This window comes from Natator depressus, chromosome 10 (assembly GCF_965152275.1).
Source record: "Natator depressus isolate rNatDep1 chromosome 10, rNatDep2.hap1, whole genome shotgun sequence".
NCBI lineage: Eukaryota > Metazoa > Chordata > Testudines > Cheloniidae > Natator > Natator depressus.
The window spans coordinates 13084882-13109616 of NC_134243.1; the positions used below are offsets into that span (position 1 = coordinate 13084882).

The window sequence follows — 24735 nt, forward strand, 5'->3', positions numbered from 1 at the left end:
TTCCAGCTGTGACTGAATACTATTTTAATTTATTTAATTTGATTATTTTGGGAACAGGGTAACATTTTAATGCACATGCAAAAATAGCGGTTATTTTGTAAACTGTTTTGGGCGAGGGACTTTTGTTTTACTGGTTTCAGAGTGGCTGCCAAGTTTAGTCTGTATTGGCAAAAAGAATGAGGAGTACTTGTGGCACCTTAGAGACTAACACATTTATTTGAGCATAAGCTTTTGTGGGCTAAAACCGACATGCATTCGATGAAGTGGGTTTTAGCCCACGGAAGCTTATGCTCAAATAAATTTGTTAGTCTCTAAGGTGCCACAAGTACTCCTCATTCTTTTTGTTGTTTTACTGTGAGCTTGATCCAAAACCCATTGAAGTCAGTGGGAGGACTCTTACTGATGTGAGTGAGCTTTGGATCAGGCTCTATATGCCTTTGTCTACCTGGACGGAATCCAGTCTGTTCTTCTTGTAATATTTCATCCACTGCTACCTTTATTCTATTCAGCATGACAGTAGGTAGCTAACAGTGAACTGATAAAAAGAAAAGGAGTACTTGTGGCACCTTAGAGACTAACCAATTTATTTGAGCATAAGCTTTCGTGAGCTACCGCTAATGCATCCGATGAAGTGAGCTGTAGCTCACGAAAGCTTATGCTCAAATAAATTGTTTGGTCTCTAAGGTGCCGCAAGTACTCCTTTTCTTTTTGCGAATACAGACTAACACGGCTGCTACTCTGAAACCAGTGAACTGATATTTACTCTTTGATAGATCATCAAAAAAGTTACAGCTTGGCAAAATCCCATCTGTCACAGATCCTACAGATTGCCCCTTCCTGGACACTCAGGGGAGGTGAATCCAAGCCTCTGCTATTCCAAATCCCCAGGGTATTTCAGCCACTGCCCCAATGTCAGGGTCTCTTAGCACAATCTCAGAGTGCAGTCCTTCTATCTGGCATCATTCTTGAGTGTTGGAACTGGCTGTCAAGCCACCTAGCCTCTCTGGGGATAGCACTGACCCTGCAGACACACTGCCCTCCCAGAACTCCACCCCAAAAGTGTGAAACAATCTAGTTTACTATTTAACTCTCTCAGGGGCATGCAACAGTTGTGAAGCAGTCCACACACACACACACACACACACACACACTTTGTACAATCTAATATATTTATGCTTTTATATTTAATCATGTAAAGCACAGAAGAATACAGATCAGACAAAACAATAAAAACATCTTATACGCAATGTTCCTCATTAGCTTACCCTTCCCTTGGGACTCCCGGGGGAGGGGGAGGCAGAGATCAGCTGTATTCCTGCAGGCAGGCAAGCAGGGTCCTCCACTCCCTTGCCTACCCAGCCCCCTGCAAGCAGCCTCCCTCATCTTAATCAGTTGAAAAATGGCCCTTGCTCCAAGTGCTGTGCTTTTATACACTGCTGCTGGGGTTACCTGCTTCTTTTGTTGTGCCTTTTGGTAATTTTCCACTGCTCTCAACCCTCCTCTCCTTTCAGGCAAGAGGAGGATGTGTCTTTTCCCAGCTAGAGCAAACCCATTGTCCGAAGGTGTTTAACTTTGAATAGCCCATCACTAAGTGCTGATCACTCACCATCGTCTCTGGACCTGGCAGAGAGATGACACAATTCTGGGGGATCCACATACATATAGGCTTTCTATTAGGGATGTCTATTAATTGCAGTTAACTCATGTGATTAACTCAAAAAAATTAATCGTGATTAATCGGAGTTTTAATTGCACTGTTGAACAATAGAATACCAATTAAAATTTATTAAATATTTTGGATGTTTTTCTACATTTTCATATATATTGTATTCTGTGTTGTAACTGAAATCAAAGTGTATATTATTTTTATTACAAATATTTGCACTATAAAAATGATAAACAAAAGAAATAGTATTTTTCAGTTCACCTCATACAAGTACTGTACTGCAATCTCTTTGTCATAAAATTGCAATTTACAAATGTAGGGTTTTTTTGTTACATAACTGCACTCAAAAACAAAACAATGTAAAAACTTCAGAGCCTACAAGTCCACTCAGTCCTACTTCTTGTTCAGCCAATCGCTAAGACAAACAAGTTTGTTTACATTTACAGGATATAATACTGCCCTCTTCTTATTTACAGTGTCACCAGAAAGTGAGAACAGGCATTTGCATGGCACTTTTGTAGCCGGCATTGTAAGGTATTTAACATTCAGGCCCCTTCATGCTTTGGCCACCATTCCAGAAGACATGCTTCCATGCTGATGACGCTCGTTAAAAAAAAAAATGTGTTAATTAAATTTGTGACTGAACGATTTGGGGAGAATTGTATGTCCCCTGCTCCGTTTTACCTGCACTCTGCCATATATTTCATGTTATGGCAGTCTTAGATGATGTCCAAGCACATTTTGTTCTTTTAAAGAACACTTTCACTGCAGATTTGACAACTCAAAGAAGGTACCAATGTGAGATTTCTAAAGATCGCTACAGCACTTGACCCAAGCTTTAAGAATCTGAAGTGCCTTCCAAAATGTGAGAGGGATGAGATGTGCAGCATGCTTTCAGAAGTCTTAAAAAAGTAACACTCTGATGCGGAAACTACAGAACCCGAAACACCAAAAAAGAAAAATCAACCTTCTGCTGGTGGCGTCTGACTCAAGATAATTAAACTGAACACGCATTGGTCCGCACTGCTTTGGATTGTTATCGAGCAGAACCCGTCATCAGTATGGACGCATGTCCCCTGGAATGGTGGTTGAAGCGAAGGGACATATGAATCCTTAGCACATCTGGCACATAAATATCTTGCGACACTGGCTACAACAATGCCCTGAGAACGCCAGTTCTCACTTTCAGGTGACATTGTAAACAAGAAGCAGGCAGCATTATTTCCTGCAAATGTAAACAAACTTATTTGTCTGAGCAATTGGCTGAACAAGAGGTAGGACTGAGTGGACTTGTAGGCTCCAAAATTTTACATGGTTTTATTTTTGAATGCAGTTTTATTGTACATAATTCTACATTTGTAAGTTCAACTTTCATGATAAAGAGATTGCACTACAGTACTTGTATTAGGTGAATTGAAAAATAATATTTCTTTTGTTTTTTTACAGTTCAAATACTTGTAATAAAAATAAATATAAAGTGAGTACTGTATACTTTGTATTGTGTTGTAATTGAAATCAATATATTTGAAAATGTAAAAAACATCCAAAATATTTAAATAAATGGTATTCTGTTATTGCTAAACGGTGCGATTAATTTTTTTAATCACTTGACAGCCGTACTTTCCATATTACAGTGTCATAAAATCATCTATAATTAAGAAGTGGTACAGACAGAACCCCAGTTCATCACACCATTTTAATTAATGTTATAGATTTTAAGAAAGTGTTCATTAGTGTCCAGAGAGAGACCCTGTGGAATATTGCTAGAAGCTATGGGACACCACACAAGCTGATCAACATAAGAAGGAGTATATATGACAGAAGTAGATGCCCAGTAAGATCAGATACAGGCCTGGCTGAGTGGTTTGATATTGTGACTGGAGTTAGACAAGCGTGTTCGTTATCAACAGTCCTCTTGGCATTAACAATAGACTAGGTGATCAAGTGGTCAACAAAAGGCATTGTGGACAGTGTCAAATGGGTTAGCGAAGATGAGTTATACAACCTTGACTTTGCCGACAGTATTGCTTTACTAAGTATGACATGGAACAACATAGGGCCCTTACATCAGAGGTAGAATAGGAAGCAGCAAAAATTGGATTGAAGGGAAAAGCTGAGAAAAAACAAGATTATGAAGATAGGAAACTGGACCACAGATGGAAAGGTGTACGTGGCTGGAATAGAAATCGAACAGATAGAAGAATTCTGCTATCTGGGGAGTGTGATGACATTTGAAGGTGTCTGCAATACAGATATTCATTTGAGATTAGGAAAAGCAAACACCACTTTGGAAGGATAGACAACATCTGGTCAAACAAAGGTCTCTACACCAAACTAGCAATCCGACTACACCATAAGGTTCTACTGAGCAAGCTACTGTACAGAGCAGAGACTAGTCAAATTTTCCTATAAGTATTTTTGTGCTTTCTTGAATGCCACCCCATATGCGTAGGAAAAGCTTTCCATAAAAATCCAGAAAGCCACTACATTTTTCTCCTTCAGATTTTTTTGAAAAACTCAGCTGTGCTGGGATGGCTACAAAACATTTGATAATGGCTAGGCAGTTGCTGTGCTAAGACCACTACTTATTATATTAATTGTCTCACTGTTACCTTGTTCTCTATCCATCTGTCTGTTGTGTGTTTCGTTTGTCTCTCCTCGTATATTTAAACTGCAAGATTTTGGGGCAGGGACCTCTCCGTTGTTTGTTTACAGTGCCTAGCACAAAGGGGCCATAAACCCTGACTGATGCTTCTACATACTACCCCAATACAATATAATAATGAAATGATCAGCAGTGAAATAAATACCAATACTTACAATTACAGTGTAGTCTTTAGATTGACTAGTAATTAATTTATCACACAGCCAGGGTTTTTTGCAATGGATAACAAATTGTTTTTACACAGCCCACGGATGTAAAATATATATCAGTGCTGAACCACAGGTAGCAACAGGGATGCTGGGACTGCTAGAACATAAATTTAAGCATATGCAGGACTGGGACCTATGTTTAGCTTTTGCAAAATATGTATAGTTCTCTTTTCCATTCCTTTAAGGTCATTATTACAGATCAAGAACAGAAATTCAAAGGCATTATCTTATTCAAAATGTTTGATTGCCATTTTCTTTGGCTAATTTGGGGACCAGTGCAACTTCCATTGATTTCAGTGGGAGACTTTTCTTTGACTCTAGCGTGAATTGAATTGGGCCATTGCAATGTCTTTTAACTACTTTCCAATTTTATTACACAGTACAGTTTACTGTAGTATTTGCTATTGTAGTGGTGAATAAAATATGTAAAAATAACATTTTTTTTCAGTGAGTATACTGGTTTTTCAAGAGAGGTATTTTTTTCTATTTTGTTAAAAGAACAGACAGACTAAATTCTCTGCTGGCAGAACTCCATATTTAAAATAAACGATAAGGGGTAAAAATAAGCATATAATGAATTTTAACTTTTAAAATTGTACAAAAATGAAAATAAACAGTAGTTGAACAATCAAGGTTAATATCATGGAAATGAATGAGGATTAATGTGCACACAAAAGAGTCTACTGTAGCATTTTCCTTTGAACAGTCCATAATAAAAGCAGTAACATGCACACATTTCAAAAACATGGTTTCTCTTTCTAGAGGTGCACCATATAAGCTGCATATTGTCTTCTGATGAAGAAACCATTCAACTTCACTGAGTTGGTGTTTGTGTTTGATACCTAAATTATTATGCAGGCTGCTTGAAAAATAAGAGCAAGCTACAATGTGAACTTGTCAAAAACTCACCCGGTAAGAACGTCCCTGTTGTTTGAGGCTGTAGCAAATGGATTTCTTGATAGCAGGCAGAAACATTTTGCTGGTATTGGAAGCTTTTTCAGAATAAGTTCAGCAGAATCTCCAATGTCTCATTTCTCTATTAAGAATAAACAATAGCAGAGCTTAGAAAAAGAACGCTGACTCCACTGCACCACTCTTGTTAGTGTTACTGAACTCTGTATATACATGTGACTTCCCCCCACACATACACACACGTATAATCCTTTAAGCTTTAGCTGCATGCTCTGATTGGCTGAGAGGTCTATTACAAAAACAACCCCTCCACCCTGATATCTCTAAGTGATTAAGTCAGGAGGGTTAAGGGGCATTAATCATGGGGTCTGATCGTTACTCAGAGGCCTATTCTGTGTAACAGTGTGCACAATCATGAACACTTTTGTGTTTTTTTTAAAGCACATATTAAAAAGCATTATCCTGGCTTGAGAACTGTTGACTTATAATACAGTTACATACATAAAGCAAATACTAAATGGATCCAGAGCATAACTAAGGTTAGGGCTGAAAATCAGAGCCATTCTAATTTAGGGCAGTCTTTAAAACATGCTTACAGTGGTTTATACTACCGTAATATGGCATGTTCTAGGAACATTTTCAGTCGTTCAGCAAGAATATGGCATGATTTTAATAACAAGATATCACTAAGGAAGACTTTATCAATTGCTCTTGCAATGTTACAAACATTTTTTATTTTAAACAAATGAGATTTTAAGTATCTAAATTAGTTGCATTTGAATAAAGAGTGTATTGTACATTGATTCCAATTATTTAGCTTGGATTCAGATGACCCTGAAATAATTTGCCTTTACTTCAGACAATAATGAGCAATTTAATTTATGTAGGTTCTCCTTCCTCCCCCAAGCAATAATCAGCAATGTGTAACACAACTTTTTATTAACAGAAGAAGGAAGTGATCCTCCTCCCATTGAAGTCAATGGGAAATTTGTCATTGATGTCAGTGGGAATAAGATTGAGCCCAAAATGTATTTTTTCAGCTCCTGAAACCATTAGTTGCTTATTTTTATTCTTAAACTATCTTGTAAGATAAATCTTCACAATACAAAATACATTTAAAATCAACCTAGAGTGAACAACTGAAAAGCAGAACCGTATATTGTTTAGCAGTATTTACAGGTAAACCACAAATTGCCTAATTAAATAATGTTGTGGTTTATTGAGGAGATTAGACATTAGAAAAGGTAAAAGAATGACTCCATCATTTCTTATTTATAATCTATATAATAGTCTAGTGGCTCTGGGAACTCTGCTGTAGTTACGTCTGTCAGCATTTCCATTATATGCTCTATTGTTAGTTGGCTGTTAAGTTGTTAGATAAGATGCACATTTCCTCCCCCCCCCCAGAGTTGTATTTATATGGACTAAGAAAGGTTCGGCAGCTCTGGATGATTATTTTTCTATTGTTAAAACGGCTTGTACAATTTTATATTTATATATTAATTATACTTTTGGCAGTAGACCATTATGTGGATAGGATTTTATTTATTTTGTATTTTGAATCACACAAAAATTTGATCTGTTGTGATTTACAGTTGAGAAAACTCCCATGATGGTTGTAGGGATTATAAAATGTAATGTGAAATATGCTTTACTGGTGAAATTCAGACCTTCTAAAGTCATAAACCTCAATAAATTAACTTTGTGGAGAAAACAAATGTAAGGGTTGGGGGATACAATGGTTCTCCCCCTTCCATCCTTTAGCCAGACCACAAGGCTCCCTGCATCTTTTATTCTACAGCTGGAATAGTGGCCACAGCTTGTGTTATAGGGGTCTCCCCACCCTGTGCCTCAGTTAAGGCAGGATCCCATGCCCTGATAGTTCTCACTTTAGTCTGTTTGGAGCTCCTCTGAGGCTGGTCCCATGCACCGGTAATTCTCACTTAGTCACTTTAGCCTGTTCGGAGCTCCTCTGAGGCTGCTTTACACACTAAGGGTACATCTTCACTTCAACAAAAAACCTGGCAGAGAGTTTCAGAGCCCAGGTCAAGTGATTCAGGCTTGTGTTGTGGGGCTAAAAATAGCAGTGTAGGTGTTCCTGCTCAGGCTCTGAAACCCAGCAACAGAGGAGAGTCTCAGAGCCAGAGCTCCAACCTGGGCAGGAATGTCCACACCGCTATTTTTAGCCCTGTAGCGCACCCAAATCAGTTGACCCAGGCTGTGAGACTTGCTGTTACAGGGGCTTTTTTTTTTGCACTGTACCCCTCAGAGCCCAAGTCTGCGGGTTCATACTACAGAGCTAAAAACAGCAGCGTAGACATCCCCACCACCGCTTGCTGAGTTTCAGAGCCCAACCTCCAGCCCAAGGGTGGAGCTTCACTGCTATTTTTAACCCCATAGCATGAACCCCCCAAGTCTGTAAACCCAGGCTCTGACTCACCGTCACAGGGGTTTTTTTTTTTTGCAGGGTAAATATACCCTAACATACTCCTGCTCCCAACCCCCATCTCCACCAAGCAGAAGCATTACAGGGCTTGAGTGGTTCTTAGAGCTTTGTGGAACCTCATCATCATAAATTTCACCCTTAATTTCTCAGATTACTATCAGTCAAATGTACAATTTTGTTGATGTTAGCTTGAGTAATATACAGTCTGAGATATAACAATGCCTTTCATATAGTCCCCTTTGACGATTCCATAAAGCTATTGCGTGTTTGCACTTAGAAGTAATGTGGATAGCATAAAAGTCTTATTTGATTAGAGCAGAACCTTGACTACTAAGTGCATTGTAATGGCTCAAATAAAGCTGAAGTCAGTGAATGGTTCAAATGAAGTTATTTCTGGAGTATTAGCAGACTTGATACAGACAATGGAAAAGTCAGGTGTGTATTCTGTATACAAATGTTAAATAATAAAAGCAATCTTGTATCGACTTTGGTTTTGTTCATGCAAGTATGATAATAAACTTCAAACATTAGGTTTTTAAGGAATGTTTAATACTATATAAAATAGAATAGCCTATATCTGCTGAGTTAGGTTAAAAATTACTAAGTTGAATTCATCAACAGACTAAAGAAAAACTAGGGCTTAGTTGTTTAATATTTTTGTGGTGGCTGCAATATAATTTTATATTTACCCAAGTGCATGTGTTGAAATACATCACATTTTCATTTACCTGTGTAACATTAGTAAATCAGTGGATATATAATAGTGTCATTGCCATATGTGTATAATGTGTACAAACATCAATGGGAGTTATTGTCACATACGAAAAGCTGAATGGAGGTACTTGTCAATAGTGTTTGTGCTCTTAGTTGATATTTATCTAATTTTTCCAATATAATATCTTTCAGTATAATTGTTTAAGCAGAAGAGAAATAATAAATATAATAATAATATTTAGATCTACTGAGATCTGGTTAATTAATTTGTATTAGGTGAGTGAGTATTCAAAATATTAATCAGTATCCAGTCATAAAAATATCCATATAGTGAATTTGGTAATTAATTTAAGAAAAATTGAGATTGCAAACGGGATCCCACGGATGAGATTAATTTGCAAGTTTTAGATTGTGAGGTCTTAAGAGCAGGAACTGTTTTCCTGTATGTTTATAACCTAGTATATTTGAGGCGTTTTGTTCATTTTTCCAGCTACCGAACAATTAAAATTGTGAGGTTTATTAGAAAACTCAGAAAAACTAACAAACAAACATATGTTGCAACTTTGACTATCCAAATATTTGAAGCCCTTAGGGCAGGGGCGGGCAAACTTTTTGGCCTGAGGGCCACATTGGGTTTTGGAAATTGTATGGAGGGCTGGATAGGGGAGGGGGTCGTGGCCCGCCCCCCCCCCCCCCCCCCGGACCCCTGCCCCATCCACACACCCCCGCTCCCTGTCTCCTAACCGCCCCCGGACCCCCGCCGCCCAACCCAACCCCTCCTCTCATTCCTGACTGCCCCCCAGGACCCCTGCCCTATCCAACCACCGCTTCTTCCTGACCACCCCCAGAACCCCCGCCCGTGACTGCCCCCCGCCACCCCATCCAACTCCCCCTTCTCCTTCCTGACTACCCCCCAGGACCCCTGCCCCCATTCAACCCCCCTTTTCCCTGCCCTCTGACCGCACCAACCCCGTCCATGCCCCCCCCACCCAAACTCCCCTGACCCCTTACCGCGCTGCCTGGAGCACCGGTGGCTGGCGGTGCTACAGCCACACCGCCCGGCTGGAGCCAGGCCACGCCGCTGCCACCACCACCCAGTACAGAGCACTGGGTCAGGCCGGGCTCTGCAGCTGTGCTGCCCCAGGAGCTCACCCCACCGCCCCGAGCATTGCGCCAGCGGCGAGGTGAGACTGCGGGGGAGGGGGTACAGCAAGGGAGGGGCCAGCGACTAGCCTCCCCGGCCAGGAGCTCAGGGGCCGGGCAGGAGGGTCCTGCGGGCCTGGTGTGGCCTGTGGGCCTTTGTTTGCCCACCTCTGCCTTACTGTCTACACCTCTACTATAGAAACCCAGCCAGTTTCCCTGTTGATAGTGTGAGACCCCTCCGTCCTGTTGAGCCAGCTAACTTGGGAAGCTGGCTAGCAAACTTCTGAACCTTCCTGACACACTTGAGGGACATGACCGTGTATTTAGATAACAGGACTGAGGAGGATGGATAAGGGAGGTGCTATTAGAAAAATCTGTGCTATGCACAAATATTTTGCTCTTTGCCAACAATGGACAAAATCCTGCCATTCTCACTCATGCAAAATTCACATTCATTGGTAGTTTTCATGAGTAAGGGGATTAGGATTTGGCCCAACATAACAATCTTGAGTAAGTAACATCATCCCTCCTCCCCATCCATTGTTCCACACACGCACCCACAGCTCCAAAAAAGGGGGGGGGGGTCAAACATAAAACCCCATTCTATTTAGAGTTGTTAAATCAGTTTGCTTGGTAACTGAAATCTTTTTGTGCCTATCTCTGATATGAAGAGGTGTTGTTGCATGATTCTGCAATAATAAGACTCAGTCCAGTTCTCTTTGAGATCAGTGGAAATACCCTCATTGATTTCCCTCAGAGTTGCATCAGGCCCAAAATGAAGTGCTATACTCTTAACTTTTGAAGCAGAAAGCTTCTTCTAAAAGTTTTTAACTGGAAAAACAATTTAGGATGCTCACACAAGGACACTTTAACATGGAAAAACCTAATTGGAGTTAAATTAAAATAGATATGATCATTTTTGTTTATGTGCGGGCATCAACATTTTATGACTGACATCAGATTTCATATTTGATAGTTATCACATTTTAAAATAACAGTGCTAATCTAGATCTGTCTTCATATTTTACAAAAAGAAAAGGAGTACTTGTGGCACCTTAGAGACTAACAAATTTATTTGAGCATAAGCTTTTGTGAGCTACAGCTCACTTCGCTGTAGCTCACGAAAGCTTATGCTCAAATAAATTTGTTAGTCTCTAAGGTGCCACAAGTACTCCTTTTCTTTTTGCGAATACAGACTAACACGGCTGCTACTCTGAAACCCTTCGTATTTTAGTTTTCTTATCTAGAGAGCTTTCAAATGCCACTAAAAGCAAACCCTTATCTCTTTAGTGTTTTTCCAAGTACACAGCAAAAGCGATATTGGCCTTTTCATGTTTGTAACCGCAAAAACAATCTTTCCTCTTGATGTGCATAAACAACTGGTGAAAATTGCATATATATATATATATATATATATATATTTTTTTTTTAACAAAGTACCACCCTTCAGTCTATGCAAGACAAGGATTTCATAGTTATGGAATGTAAATAATCCAGAGTATGCAGAACTGCACCTTGACATAGCTTTATATTACTCATAATACAACACATTCCTGACTCATGTTACTTCTAAAGAGACAACACCTTGTATTGCTAACTACAGCGATGGAAATAAGCCTTGTTTTGAATTTGGCAATTTCATTCTAATTACTAAACATGAGTATGTGTGCTCAAGATAAATGTGAAAGCCAGGGCTGACAGGGTTTATAGTTCTATAAACTATTCCAGTATTAATTTAAAATTCAGGAAGAGATCTGTAGTCTCTCTCAGTGCATGCAAACAATTTGAATTCACTTTAATACGTATGGCAGGTTCATATAAAGATAAAATACCGCTATGTGGAGGATTAAGTAATATTGTTGGTTATATATTAAATAATACTATGTTTCTGCATAATTCTTAAAAGCATGAGATTTTCCTTACCCTTTGTTGTATCCCTAAAAGAATCTGAAACCCTCAATCTCCAGTTATGCTGGAGTGGCAGCTGATAAGATCCTATTGCATTCCATACAAGTGGATGTAGTGCTAATGGCCAGAGACATGAATATCTCTGTCTCTTGTACTTAGAAAACCTATACATAGGCTTATTTGCATTTGATCTCTAATCTGAGTGGTTAAAAGGGATCTACTAAAGTTCACTGTTCGGTCACTCCTGGTGTAGATGTATTTGGGAGACTACAATGGTGCTTCAGTTTGCTTCTTTGTTTTTGCATACTTTCGGTAATTATATTAGCTGCTGTTTAAAAATGTCATTAAAAGTTAAATCAGTTTATTTAGCTATTCTGGACTAATTCAAACACATATAATACATTGGTCCTTTTTATTAAAGCAATTGCCAACAGGGTTCTTTTCTGCAGACCTTCAGGAGGTCAGGACAAGGGAAATGCCCCTTCCCCTCAACCAATCTCCTTTCCCTTCTCCCTTTATCTTCCCGCCTTGTGTACTTCCTGAAGACTGTAGGAAGAGAGTCCTGCTCCTGCAGACATTAGAAGATCTGGGCATGGAGAGGTGACTGTAAGGAGACAGAGTCTTTGAGGGAAAACCCTTAGTGCTCATTGGTCCCTCTCATGAATTTAGGGGCCCATCACCCCCTTTGAGACTTTTTAGGGCCTAATTAAACTTGTTTTGGTTCAGCAGAGGCCTAATGAGCCTGATTTGCCTTATTTGGGGCTGAAGAACCTCCTAAAGTTCTGGTGCACCCCACCAGCTTTAGTGTGTTTCTTAAGGAATGTTGGTAGCCCAGATGAACATCTTAAGACTCTAGAGTGGGAAACCACAAGCCTCCTAAGGCTCAAGATCATAGAATCAGAAATGTAGGGCAGAAAGGGACTACAAGAGGTCATCAAGTCCAGCCGTTTGCAGAAGCAGGACCAAGTATACCTACACTATCCCTGACAAGTGTCATCTAACCTTCTTTTAAAAGCCTCCAGTAGGTGGATTCCTCAACCTCCCTTGGAAGCCTATTCCAGTGCTTAACTACCCTTCAAGTTAGAAAATTTTCCCCAATATCTAAACTAAATCTTCCTTGCTGCCGATTGTGCCTTTTACTCCTTGTCCTACCTTCAGTGGACATGGAGAACAATTGATCACAGTACCCTTTATAACAACCCTTAAAATATTTGAAGACTGTTATCAGGTACCCGCTCAGTCATCTTTTCTCAAGACTAAACTTGCCCAGATTTTTTTAACCTTTCCCCAAAGGTCATGTTTTCTAAACCTTTTATCATTTTTGTTGCTCTCCTCTGGATTTTCCCCAACTTATCCACATCTTTCCTAAAGTGTGGCACCCATAATTAGGCACAGTACTCCAGCTGAGGCATCACCAGTGCCAGGTAGAACAGGACAATTACCTCCCATGTCTTATATACAACACTCCATACACCCCATAATATTAGCCTTTTTTGCAACTGCATCCCATTGTTGGCGTATAGTCAATTTATGATGCATTGTAACCCCCAGATCCTTTTCTGCAGTACTACTGCCTAGCCAAGAATTCCCCGTTTTGTTAGTTGTGCATTTGATTTTTCCTTCCTAAATGAAGTACTTTGCACTTGCCTTTATTGAATTTCATCTTGTTCATTTCAGACCAATTCGTCAAGGTCATTTTGAATTATAATAATTTTCTTGCTCTCCTCCAAGGTGCTTGCAACCCCTCTTGGCTTGGTGTCATCTACAGGTGTTGTAAGCCTCTCTACTCCATTATCGAAGTCATTAATGAAAATATTGAATCATACCAGACCCTGCACACATCCCACTAGATGCATCCCCACCATTTGACAGTGAACCATTGATAACTGCTCTTTGAGTATAGTCTTTCAACCAGTTTTGCATCCACTTCATAGTAATTTCATCTAGACCATATTTCCTTAGTTTACTTATGAGAAAGTTATGTGGGACTGTGTCAAAACCCTACTGAAATCAAGATATATCACATCTGCTGCTTTCCACTAGGCCAATATCCATGTCAAAGAAGGGAATTGGGTTGGTTTGGCATGATTTGTTCTTGACTAATCCATATTGGCTATTTCTTATAAACTGTTATTCTCTAGGTGCTTACAACATTTGCCCCTCTGCTAAGGTAACCTTTTTTTATATCTGCCTGATGGGAAAACATTGCAGGAGGAGGCTGCAGTGAAGGGAGCCTTCAATCACTAGAATTCCCTTCACAGGATCCTGGGGCAGGAGGCAGAACAAGAAAGGAGAAGTGCTTGAAGCTGGGGGAGAAGAGAGGGGCTCATCATTGCTGTCATCTTCCTTTATGAGGCCTAGAGTGTGGTAGTACCCACAGAGATGGGTGGGGGGACTCCTTTTTATGGACCGTGGGAAATCTGTGACATGAGGACAGTGGGTTGAAGATGATGGTTAGCTAGCAGGATTTCATGACCAACAGACCAAAGTGTCTTTCCTTCCCCTACTTCCTAAAAATATGTAGGATTGAGCCTCCCACCTTGTAGTCTCCTAATTTTGGCTGAAAATTTCCACACAGAAATGTTCTTAAGAAAATGTTAAGGTTTCAGTGGTGGGAATACATATTCCTTTTCAAGGATGTTAAAGAAACCTAAGAAATATAGAGTTAAAGCTGCGATTCTCAAACAAGTCATTCCAAAAATTATGCTGTTGCTACATAGGACTGCTGATGAACAGGAAATTCAGTCTGTTAATGTCTCTCTCTCTCTCTCTCTGACAGGTGTCTCTGTGGTGTAATTTCAACTGTGGTTAAACTTGTTAGCACCAAAATTTGAGAGGAAGGAAAAATGGGAGAATGGAACAAAACTGCAAATTGACCTGTGTGGATTAAAATTGGACTGTTTTCAGTAAAAGGAAATGCAATGATTGTGACAGTAAAGTCGTTTAGCCAGGGAAAGGAAATAAACAGCACATATACAAACTGGGAATGGGGGAATCTAACCAAGAATCCATGGCCATCACGTTAAAGCAACCTTATTTTAATCCTTTCTCCTTACTGTCTTAATATTAATTAATGGGATTGGGAGGATTGGTAATCAAGCACTATATGCTGTGGGTAATTAGGAGATCTGGAGAGCTGTCCACAAGGGGTCTTGTCTTAAGAAGTGGTCCACAACATGATAAAAAGTTTGAGAACCACCAATATGATACTGGTATAGTCATCATTTATGTGTTAGGCTTGGAAGACAATGGCATGTGGTTTGATGGTTTCATCATCATCAGGTTCCTATTACGCCTCTGGCGTTTAGGGCAGCGACGAAGCTCCTCTACTCCTGTCTGTTTCTGGCAGTATTTGCTGGGTTAATACTGTTATATTACAGTGCTCTGGCATAAAAGTGGCTCATCTTTCTGTTTGCAAGTTAGACTAGCGTGAATCAGTCCATATGAACTTTACGTATGGATTTACATCTTTGAAGAAGAAATGTGGCTGTGAAAAATCTTATTATGTGTATGTATGACGGAGTGTGTGTGTGGGGGGTTAACTTATCGACTAAATATAGTAGGAAAATGTTAGAAACTAGTTGGACCTATTGTAGAGTTTGAATTTTTGCTTCTAGATTGTAAAATGCATTTTTCCTTTAAGATAAAGGTAAATGGCTTTTTCAGACCTGGCTTGTTCATATGTTATACAAATCATCTTACCTCAGTTCAGTCTATGAAATTTTGGCATTTTCTGCAGTGTAGTCTGAAATCCTAGAACAAAGAATACCTACATCTTAGGTTCACAAAAGATTATTTGAACAGAAATAGGAAGGCCTGAAATGGTATACAACTGACTTGTTTTAATTAAAGAATTGTTTGTTTCTATACTCAGAAACTGCAAAGATGGGAAGGGGTCACTTTAAAGGTGACCTGAAAAGTTATGCATAAGCAGCCACCTAGGGCTACACTTCAAAAGGAAACACCCAGAGGAATAACAGAGGAAACTGCTTAGCATTCCGGTCAGTTTCCTTTTGCACTTCTTGTGTAAAGAACAGGCAGAGGGAAACCAACTAGGATTAGTCAGTTTCCATTCATATTAGCCTCTGAACAACCAGCTACCTGCAAGTCAGACTAAAGGGATGGTGCAATAATAGTACTTTTTCCTTAGCATCCATTTGACGGTAAATAGTTTGATACTAAGGCTTTGTGTACACTGCCAACTGAACGACAAAACTTTTGTCGTTCACGGGTGCTTAAAAAAAGCTCCTCCCCCCTGGAAAGACAAAAGTTTTGACCAGCAAGTGGCAGGGGGGTGGAAGTATTTTATCGGCAAAAGTGCCAACAAACAGCATTTACACTGCCCGACTAAGCTGTGTAGTGTAAACAAAGCCTAACTATCCTAATAATTTTCCCTTTGTGGCTAAGGGTAAATTTTTACATGTGGTCTGCAAATGGAAACTGATTAGAATTCTAGGGACAAATGCTGCTCTCAATTACACTGGTATAAATCTGTGATTGAAGTCATTGGGTTACTCCAGATTTACACCAGTGTTACTGAATGTGGAATAGATGTTGGCCCATATCAATTTTCATTTTGCATCCATTCTCTATGTAAAACAAGACTGCAGTTAATGATAGAGAGAGAGAAAGATATAGGAAAATAAAAGGGGAAAACAGAGGCTTCACCTATGCTATGCTCAGTTGGTCCTTGTGCACCTTTTGATGCACAAACAATTAGTCATCCATTGTAACACCCTACATTGTTTAAATTTGCCATTACATCCATACTAGTGCTTCCTTAAACCATTTAAGGTCTGGGCTGGTCATCCATCAGATTTGCCAGCTGAGACTGTGTGCTTTTCAGCTATACCTTCTACAGTATACCTCCATCAGCTCCTTAGCCAGGCTGAGACTGTGCACACAGCACCCCAAAACCTCTTCCCCAACCATATTACCCACATGTAAAACCAGCCCCCTAATTCTAGTCATGGCTCTGTAACTTCTCGTTCAACTACCAAACTACTGGTCCTGTGCGCCAAATTATACCTTCAGTTACTCCTGTGCAGTGCCATTGTTTTCAGAGGATGTCAGCAGTCACACCTCTGCAAACTCATTTAAGGTTAATTGGGTTACACAGATGTCACTGAAGGCATGATCAGAAGACAATGGAGTTGTATGGGTGTTATTTAGCCAGCAGAGTCTGTGACTGGTGATGATGCATGAGATGAAAAGGGTCAAGGGGGAATTCGTGGGGCTGCCAATTAGAAAACAGCTTTTTATACTTGTGGATGGAGTGAAATTTGATCTATGAGATGCAATGAATATGTTCCCCCTTGCTGAGCGGTACATATCGGTCATTTGGGAAGGTTCTTAGGAAGAACACCATTGGTGGTTCCTATTGAACAATGCCCATAAGATCAAAGAGAATTTTTCCAGAAGATATTTCTGTCAAGTGTGTGTATTTTGCTGAGGCAAGAAGAGTTCATCTTTAACCTTAATCTTTCTTTTAACTTTTAATTAATATTTTATTCTTCTTTTCTTTTTCCACTTCCTTGGCTGCTGCTCTTCAACAATTAATTGTGGAGCCATGGGTTTTTAATATCAGAGGCAAGTGGGTAATGGCCCAGGAGGTGAGAAGGCACACAAAGAAACAAGACATGCAAACTGTTAAAGTTTGTGGATAGATTACAAGGTGTACTCACAATTTATCATATATGGTGTGGTGGATTTGGAGCTTCTTGTAATAATTTATTAATACTGTCTCCTGACTGGGTTATTGTGATGTCTACGGTATGCATATACTGAGTTAATTCAGTAGCAACAGGCTTAGGAAATGCACCCAGGAAGGGGGGTGTTTCCTGGTATGCTTCTCATGGCAAACACCTGAGAAGACAATGCATGAGGCATTCATTTTGATTCTCTGGCTCCGACCCCCTACGGAGCTTGCCAAACTTGTTTTGGGTAGCAGGTCCAAGCTTGTGAGCCCCTGGAACAAAGAACTTTGGTTGGATTTAAAGAGATATGCACTCCTTCAAAAGGGGCAAACAGGTTACTACGGCTGAGACTTAGACCCCAGCCAGGCTGTAGGGTAAGAAAGACATGCATGGAGGCTCTTGTTCTAAAATCCTTTTGTCTTTTATGCTATGCTTTTTTCCTACTGTTAAGATCAAACAATACTTTTAAGAAGGCTGTTTTGGGTCATTTGGACCAAAGTTTGTTGAAGTGACAAACCAGCTTTTGACAGCTGTAGCGTCTTCTGCAAGTGCAGAGAGAATATTTTTGTAGTTTCATTTTATTCAGCTAGGTCAGTTCAATAGTTCATTCAAAGTTAAGAAACAGATTGGGTCATTGTAATTCATTGGTCATACATTCCCAAAGGAAAAAAAACACAGGTACCCAACTGGGCCTGCTTGGTAAGCATGGTCAATATGTAGGGTATTGTAGCCTAGGACCCGGTGTAAGTGTTGGATAATTGCAGGATTCCACCCCAGAACATATAAGTATATGAGGCCTAACACCTGTGTGGTGTACAACAGTGAGACCAGAAGAGGGGTCAGAGGTACAGCTAGCCCTTTAGCCAGGACATGTATTTCATTATGCTCAGCAGTTTAACAATAGCTGATGTCCTTAGCACATGTGAAGTTCATTAAGGTAGATCCTTATGTTCACTCTTCTTTGCTACAGTGCCAATATATATTTATGCCTGTTTCTGTAATTTTCACTCGAGGCATCTGAAGAAGTAGGTTTTTTACCCATGAAAGCTTGTGCCCAAATAAATCTGTTAGTCTTTAAGGTGCCACCAGACTCCTCATTGTTTTTGTTGATACAGACTAACACGGCTACGCCTCTGATATTTGCTACAGTAGTTGTCTCAAGTAGCTATAGGGTAGATAACAATCAATGGGGTTTTTAAAAAATAAAAAAATGATTTTTAAAAATTTAAATATAGGTTTAGTTTTTTTTAAAAATTAGAATTAAATTTGAAATTATGACAACCAATTTAAGGCCTAAACGTAATACAATTATTAAAATCATTTCAACTAAATAAAAAAAGAGCAGTACATGTTGGCGTCTAAGTTTTACAGAAGGTCAAATCACTGAACTGATAGAAGCTGCTGGCTAAGTGCCTGGAACCAGAGTCTGTTGAAGTGTCAAACCAACTTTTGACAGCAGTAAGCCTCTCCTGCAGGTGCAGAGAAAATTCTTCATTTCAGTTTATTCAACTAGTTCAATTCAGTGACTAGTTCATTCAAAGTTAAGAAACCAATTAGGAGTTAAATAAGCAGCAAAAGCTTGTTTGCCTCTGCCCAATCTAGGAATAAAAACCGGGTGAGAGAGAGGGATGTAGTCACCAGAAACCATCAGTTCCCTAACTTCAGATAATACTGCCTGTGTTTAATAAATCTCTTAGTTTTAAATGCAAACTTTTTGAGCAACTTTTGAAACTTTTTTCTTCTGTATACAGTGTTTTAAGATACTTTTGTTTAATAAAAAAAAATTGAAAATGTACATTTTAATTGAATTTGAATTTCCATCCAAATAGAACTTGTCACAAATCACAATTTAAAAGAAGCCATTGTCTAGCAAATAAGAAATGCATCATTCACCATTTTCTAGCATAACAGAAAGTGTAAAAAAATTAAGAATCTGAATAATTGTAAGGTAAGCTATATAACTACTTAAATATATATGTATATACTTATAATGTATCCTTCTGGTTAGCAAAAAGAAAAAACAGTTTTGTTCTACGTTTCGTTTCAAACCAACATGTTTTAGTGGTTAGAAACCAATGAGAATCAACCTTTCTTTAGGAAAATAACTGAAAAGTATAAATGCAAAACAAGATTAAAAACCATGATTTAAATCAAGGTTCCTGCTTGCTCATATAAATCATGATTAAAACTGATGATTTAAATCACTTTGATTAGTAGTTATAGCCGTCAATGGAAGATTTCAGTTAAGAGATGTGTTGTCTTGGGTTATACGTTATTCACAGCTATTTTCTATGATTATTTGTTTAATTTATTTTAACCACAATAGTAGTAAAACAACATGTCTGTGTTACAATAAATAGTAACAAAAATTAGAGGAGAGCCTGAGTCAACTACGGGCATTTCATTTGACTCTCATCACTTTTCTCTTATTAAAACCTTAAACGTTCTGGATAGAATTAATTTAATTTAAAATTTAGGCCATCATCGGTATCCCTATTCAGTTTTGACCACAGAATGCAGAGATTTGATTCTGTCAGTTCATGAAGCAAAAGGAGAATTGTTTTACTTCTGTATACCTGTCAGTATAAACATTCCAGTTCAGACTACACCAGAAAATATGGTTTGAGAATGAATGGTGCAATTATTCTTTATAGCCTAAGTGCAATTATTTTGGGAGCTGTGGTAACCTACTTGCCTGTATAGGACCCAATCACGCCCCTCTGTGGAAAAACCCAAAGGATCAGAAATGGAGGAGGGAAAACTCTACCAGGGCATCTTTGTGGGGGTTTTGTGGGCTTGTTTCATTGGAAGTAGAGGAAAGTTGCTCCCCTTCTGAGCCCCTCACAGAACAATTGCAGTTTAACCTCCAAAGTCTACAGATTCCCCAAAATCTGCAGAAACCAAGGCAATCTGCACAGAGGTCCTGTAGCCCTGGGACAGTTTGGCTTACCCTTTTCCCTTTGTCCCTTGGCAGCTGGGCTACAGTAATGTTTGCCGGGGGAGTGTAGTGCATGTCCTTTGGGGCAGCCGCTTCCCTGCTGACTTTCCCTACCCTTCAAGACTCGGGAGATTTGTGTGGAGGGATAATCTTGTGGAGAATAATCTGGTGCATAAAAAATTGCCATGGGATCTTGTTATCCTGCCTGAGGGTCTACATCCTAGTTATCAGTCTACTCCGTTCCTTAAGATACAAATGATTTTTAGAATCTGGTGTATTTATAGGGAGCAAAACATCAGTTCGATCTCCATTTAATATGAGCAAATCTATGTTTAACAGAAGAAAGAAAATAGCATTTAGTTTACTGTTTATCCTGAGATTGGTATCCGAGATGCAAGTGTCAGAATAAAGAGGGTTAACACTGTAGCATTTTGTAATGCCTGATACATTTATTAAAGCCCAAGAGTCCTAAATTGCTCTTAAACATCTTTCCTTCTGTGCCTCCTTGATATTTTTCCCACTATTCATATTTACTAGAATATTGACACAAAAGTTGAATTGGGCTGGCCTTTGTGCAGAAAGACCCTTGTGAAAATCAGATGTGTGGCACCTTAGGCAGATTTCCAGATGTTACACATTTGCACCGTGGGGTTAAGGGTCTGGCAGCTGAGTGGGTTGCAGGTGCATGACTTGGGGGGTTGTCTTGAAAGCAGAATTCTTCTAGGCCAGCTATGTAGGGAGTGAACTGGTAGTCATCTTCTCTGTAAGACCTGGGAATAGGTTTCTCAAATATGTGCTCATTGATGGCCTTTTGTTAGTATAACCCCCATAAGTATGGGTCCCCAGGGAGCTGGCACCGGCAATGGGTTGGCCCCCAGTGGAGAATTTAAACTAGAAATTTGTGTCAGCATCACTCAGCTTTTAATCTGTCTTTTTCACCTTTCATCATAAAATAGATTTTCAGATTTAGTGTGGTTCAGTAACGCAAAACATTCGTAGAAATATTGTCACATGTTAAAAGCATAAAGTGAAAAAGGAAGTGCATCATTTATTATAACACCATGTATACTAATGAAAAACATAGCGTGGGCTGGAAATTTGATAAGAGCTGAATTCAGAATGTTTCCATTCCCAAATATGCCTTGGGGCCTCTTGCTATAAGCATGTAGCTACGGAGGCCCTATTGTAAATTGACAAAAACATCTATAAACATTCGGCTCCTGTTTCACAATCATTGGTTAGAAATAAATTAAAAAATTATACTGTTACCTTTTATGATATCATGTATTCCTTCTCTGTAATAGGAATCGGAAGTAAGAAGAGACAGTGAAGTCTAGTGGTTAGAATACTAAACTAAGAGTCAGGACTTCTGGGGTTTTTTCCTAGCTCTGCCATTAAATTGCTCTGTCATCTTGGACATATTTTTATTCCTTAGTTTCCCTATCTGTAAGATGGAGATACTTCACAAAGGTGTTTGTAAAACTAAAATAGTGTTCACAAAGCACGTTAAGGCTCTCAGATGAAAGGCAGCATAGAAATGCAAAATATTATTTATGTATTACATTGTTTAATCAGTGATTTTATTATGTGCACACAATTCATTAGGAGATGGACTGAGAACACCAGCTCATCTCATATTAACCAGTGAGCAGCCATCAGATAGTAACTTTCTGTAATTATGGGCCTAGACTGGATCCAGACTGATGGAACATTCATTTCATTACCAGTTCCCCTGAGTGATGAAGTCACCCATCCTGAGACTATTTTGATTCGCTTGCATTGTAAATCAGACATCTTTTGGTTGAAGGAATAAAATGCCTTTATTAAGTAGACTTATTATTTTAGAAATTCTTTAGCGAAAGTGCTAAATATAGATGATAACTGAAATGCTGAGCTTCATACTGTTCTTCATTTCTTTAAACTGGTAGAGACAAATAATGAAGTTTGCAGTCTAGATACTTATAAACTGATTTTCAGAAGCTTTATTGAAGCCAAGTAGCCCTTTTGTGAGATGTTTCACATAAGCAAGTTTCATGGACCAAAAACCAGGTTATTCAGTTTGTAAGTGCTGCAACTACATTTTCAACCTGTGCATAAAAAGTATAGCTGCCAAGAAGAATTAGTACATACTAAAGAGACAAATGCTAGGTAGTGTGTGATTCTTGAGAGAGCTTTTTAAATTTTCCATGTTGGGACATAACAAAATTTTAAATTGTATGTTATCAAAATTTTCTTTCTAAAACTTCTTCTTTGCAGTGACCCTAAACTAAGCTTTTATAAAAAATAATAATCTGTTGTATTTTGGACGGTATGTTACAGTATACTTGAATAAAATATGACCCAGCATGCATTAGGGTAACACAAAGGGGCCCAAAGCTGAGTTGTGTTAAGCACCATCCTTTCCCACAGATACCAATCAGAGTTGAAGAGTCTGGGCATTTCACAAGTTTAGACATTGAATTACAGAATAAATTCTTGCTCTTATGCTGTTAAAAAGGATAAAGTGAAACAACCGTACAGCCAAAGAAGGAGTTAATTTTCAGCCTGTCAGTGGCAAATATCCATTTAAACAGAGAACAATACCTGGATATTCCCAGCTCAAACTAAAGGAAAACAATATTCCTTCTTGTTTCTGGGGTTGAGTGGATGTAAAACTGGTCAGTTTATAGCCTGAGAATCCTCCACGAAGTAAGGGAATAGCCACACAATTATATTCAATAAAAATGAACAATCCACCTAAACAGTTCCTTTCCAGTTATTGTTCCAATGCTCACAGATTTTTTCATTTTTGGAGAAGGGTCCCAGTTTGATCTCCTTTCCCCACCAAAATCCCTGACTTCTGTTGTTTCTTCTTGATCTGGTGAAGCATCTACTTCATAGCATTAAAAAACAAAAAGAATATGTAGCTATTGGCTTTGCACTGGGCACTCAGGACCAGCTTCCATGATCTGGCCAAGTCGTGCTGAGTGTGGCTGTAAAGGTGCCTATAGGTCACCATTATGCTCTCTCTAATCTAAAGACTAGCGAAGGGTGAGTCTCTGGTGTGAGGCTGAACATCCTTTGGGCTGTTTTGATGAATGCCTGGCTGCCCATAGGACCCTGGGGCAGTTGGAGCAGCTGGAGTTCAGCCAGATGCAGCAGCTGTCTAGCTGAATCCATATGCTGTGAACTTGAAGAGAAGTGGCATAGGAGCTGCAACCTATGACACCTGGGGATTTCCCCTACAGAGAAGAGAGTCTTCAGGTAGGCTCTTAAACTGGGTTTCTGGCTACTTAGTGCTGCCAGAGCAGGGGCCAGAATCTGGTCCTCAGTTTATCCTGGAAGAATTTGGAAGCTTCTTCCCGTTTATGAATAAATCCCTATAGGATGGGAATGTTTTTGTTTGTTTTATGTTTTGTTTTTTGCCTATCTGGCATGACTGGAGGTTAGATTAAAAAAAAAAAGATCTGTGACTTATAATTGATTAATTAGGTAATAATTGTATCATGCTTTAAACATGAAGAGGGCTATATAAATGGCTATTATGTATTTATCTTTCTGTGTGCTGGATACAAGAATTTGCGTGATATCTCTGAATAGCGAGGAAGTTGTCTTATGTCAGAGAGTGATATTTTGATTATTCTGCCTGTGAAAAATATTAATATTCACAAAGGGGGATCGTATATGCCCTCTCAATTTAGAGTATCTTTTAAAGATTTATTTAATACTTTGAGAGCCAACTCATCCATGAAAGAGAGAAAGTCTGTGCTCTCTTATTTGACAAAACTCATAGGGCACTCCAGATGATGGAATGTCAAGGCCATCCAGTTAAAGGGAAGTTTAATCCATCTGTTTTTTCAGTAGTAGTTAATGGATCTGAAAAGCCTTCCTGGTTCTTCGGGGTTATTTTTGTCCCATTTTTCTCACAATGTGAATTGTATCACTAGATCAAGTTTAGAATTCACCACTTCCAACCATTGTCTAGTGCAGTGCTTCTCAAGCTATCTGATGTGGGGGACCGGCAGGTTTTTTTTCCAATGTGCGTGCAGACCGGCAGCCAATGGCTCCGGTCCGCGGACCACCACTTTGAGTAGCACTGGTCTAGTGGATCGACCTGTTTGCACAGAATATGACATTGACAGCTTCATAGTGCCTCCTGTCAATATGAATGGTTATCTTTTGGCATCCTCCCAGAGATTCTGGGGAGCAAAGAATGCTCCCTCCACTTTTGCTGGTTAGTGTTATCCCACTACTAGATCTCTGAGTGTAAAACTTTTTGTACCAAGCGTTTACATTTGAAAATCCCAACAGCACTTAGTATTTTTTGTCAGTGCTTATTGTATCAATAAAAAAGTTCTATAGATGCTCCAAGAAAAATGTTACCAAATTGTAGGCTGAAGAATTCTAATGCAGAGTAACAATGTCAATAAGACCTGATCTATGCCACTTTGTTTGTTCA

The 24735-nt window shown here is 39.2% G+C and overlaps 2 protein-coding genes across 6 annotated transcripts in view; one reads left to right on the top strand and one right to left on the bottom strand.

The window, feature by feature from the left end:
- Positions 1-24735, top strand: part of CHLSN (cholesin) — a 196280-nt gene that overhangs the window by 99525 nt on the left and 72020 nt on the right. The window lies entirely within an intron of this gene.
- GPR146 (G protein-coupled receptor 146) overlaps positions 1-24735 on the bottom strand; it is a 67288-nt gene that overhangs the window by 17762 nt on the left and 24791 nt on the right. For 3 of the 4 annotated variants that reach the window (XM_074965238.1, XM_074965237.1, XM_074965235.1), the window contains exon 2: positions 5450-5576. The gene's annotated coding sequence lies outside the window, so the exon portion shown is untranslated. The remainder of the gene's footprint in view (positions 1-5449; positions 5577-24735) is intronic. The other variant, XM_074965236.1, reaches the window with a different exon arrangement.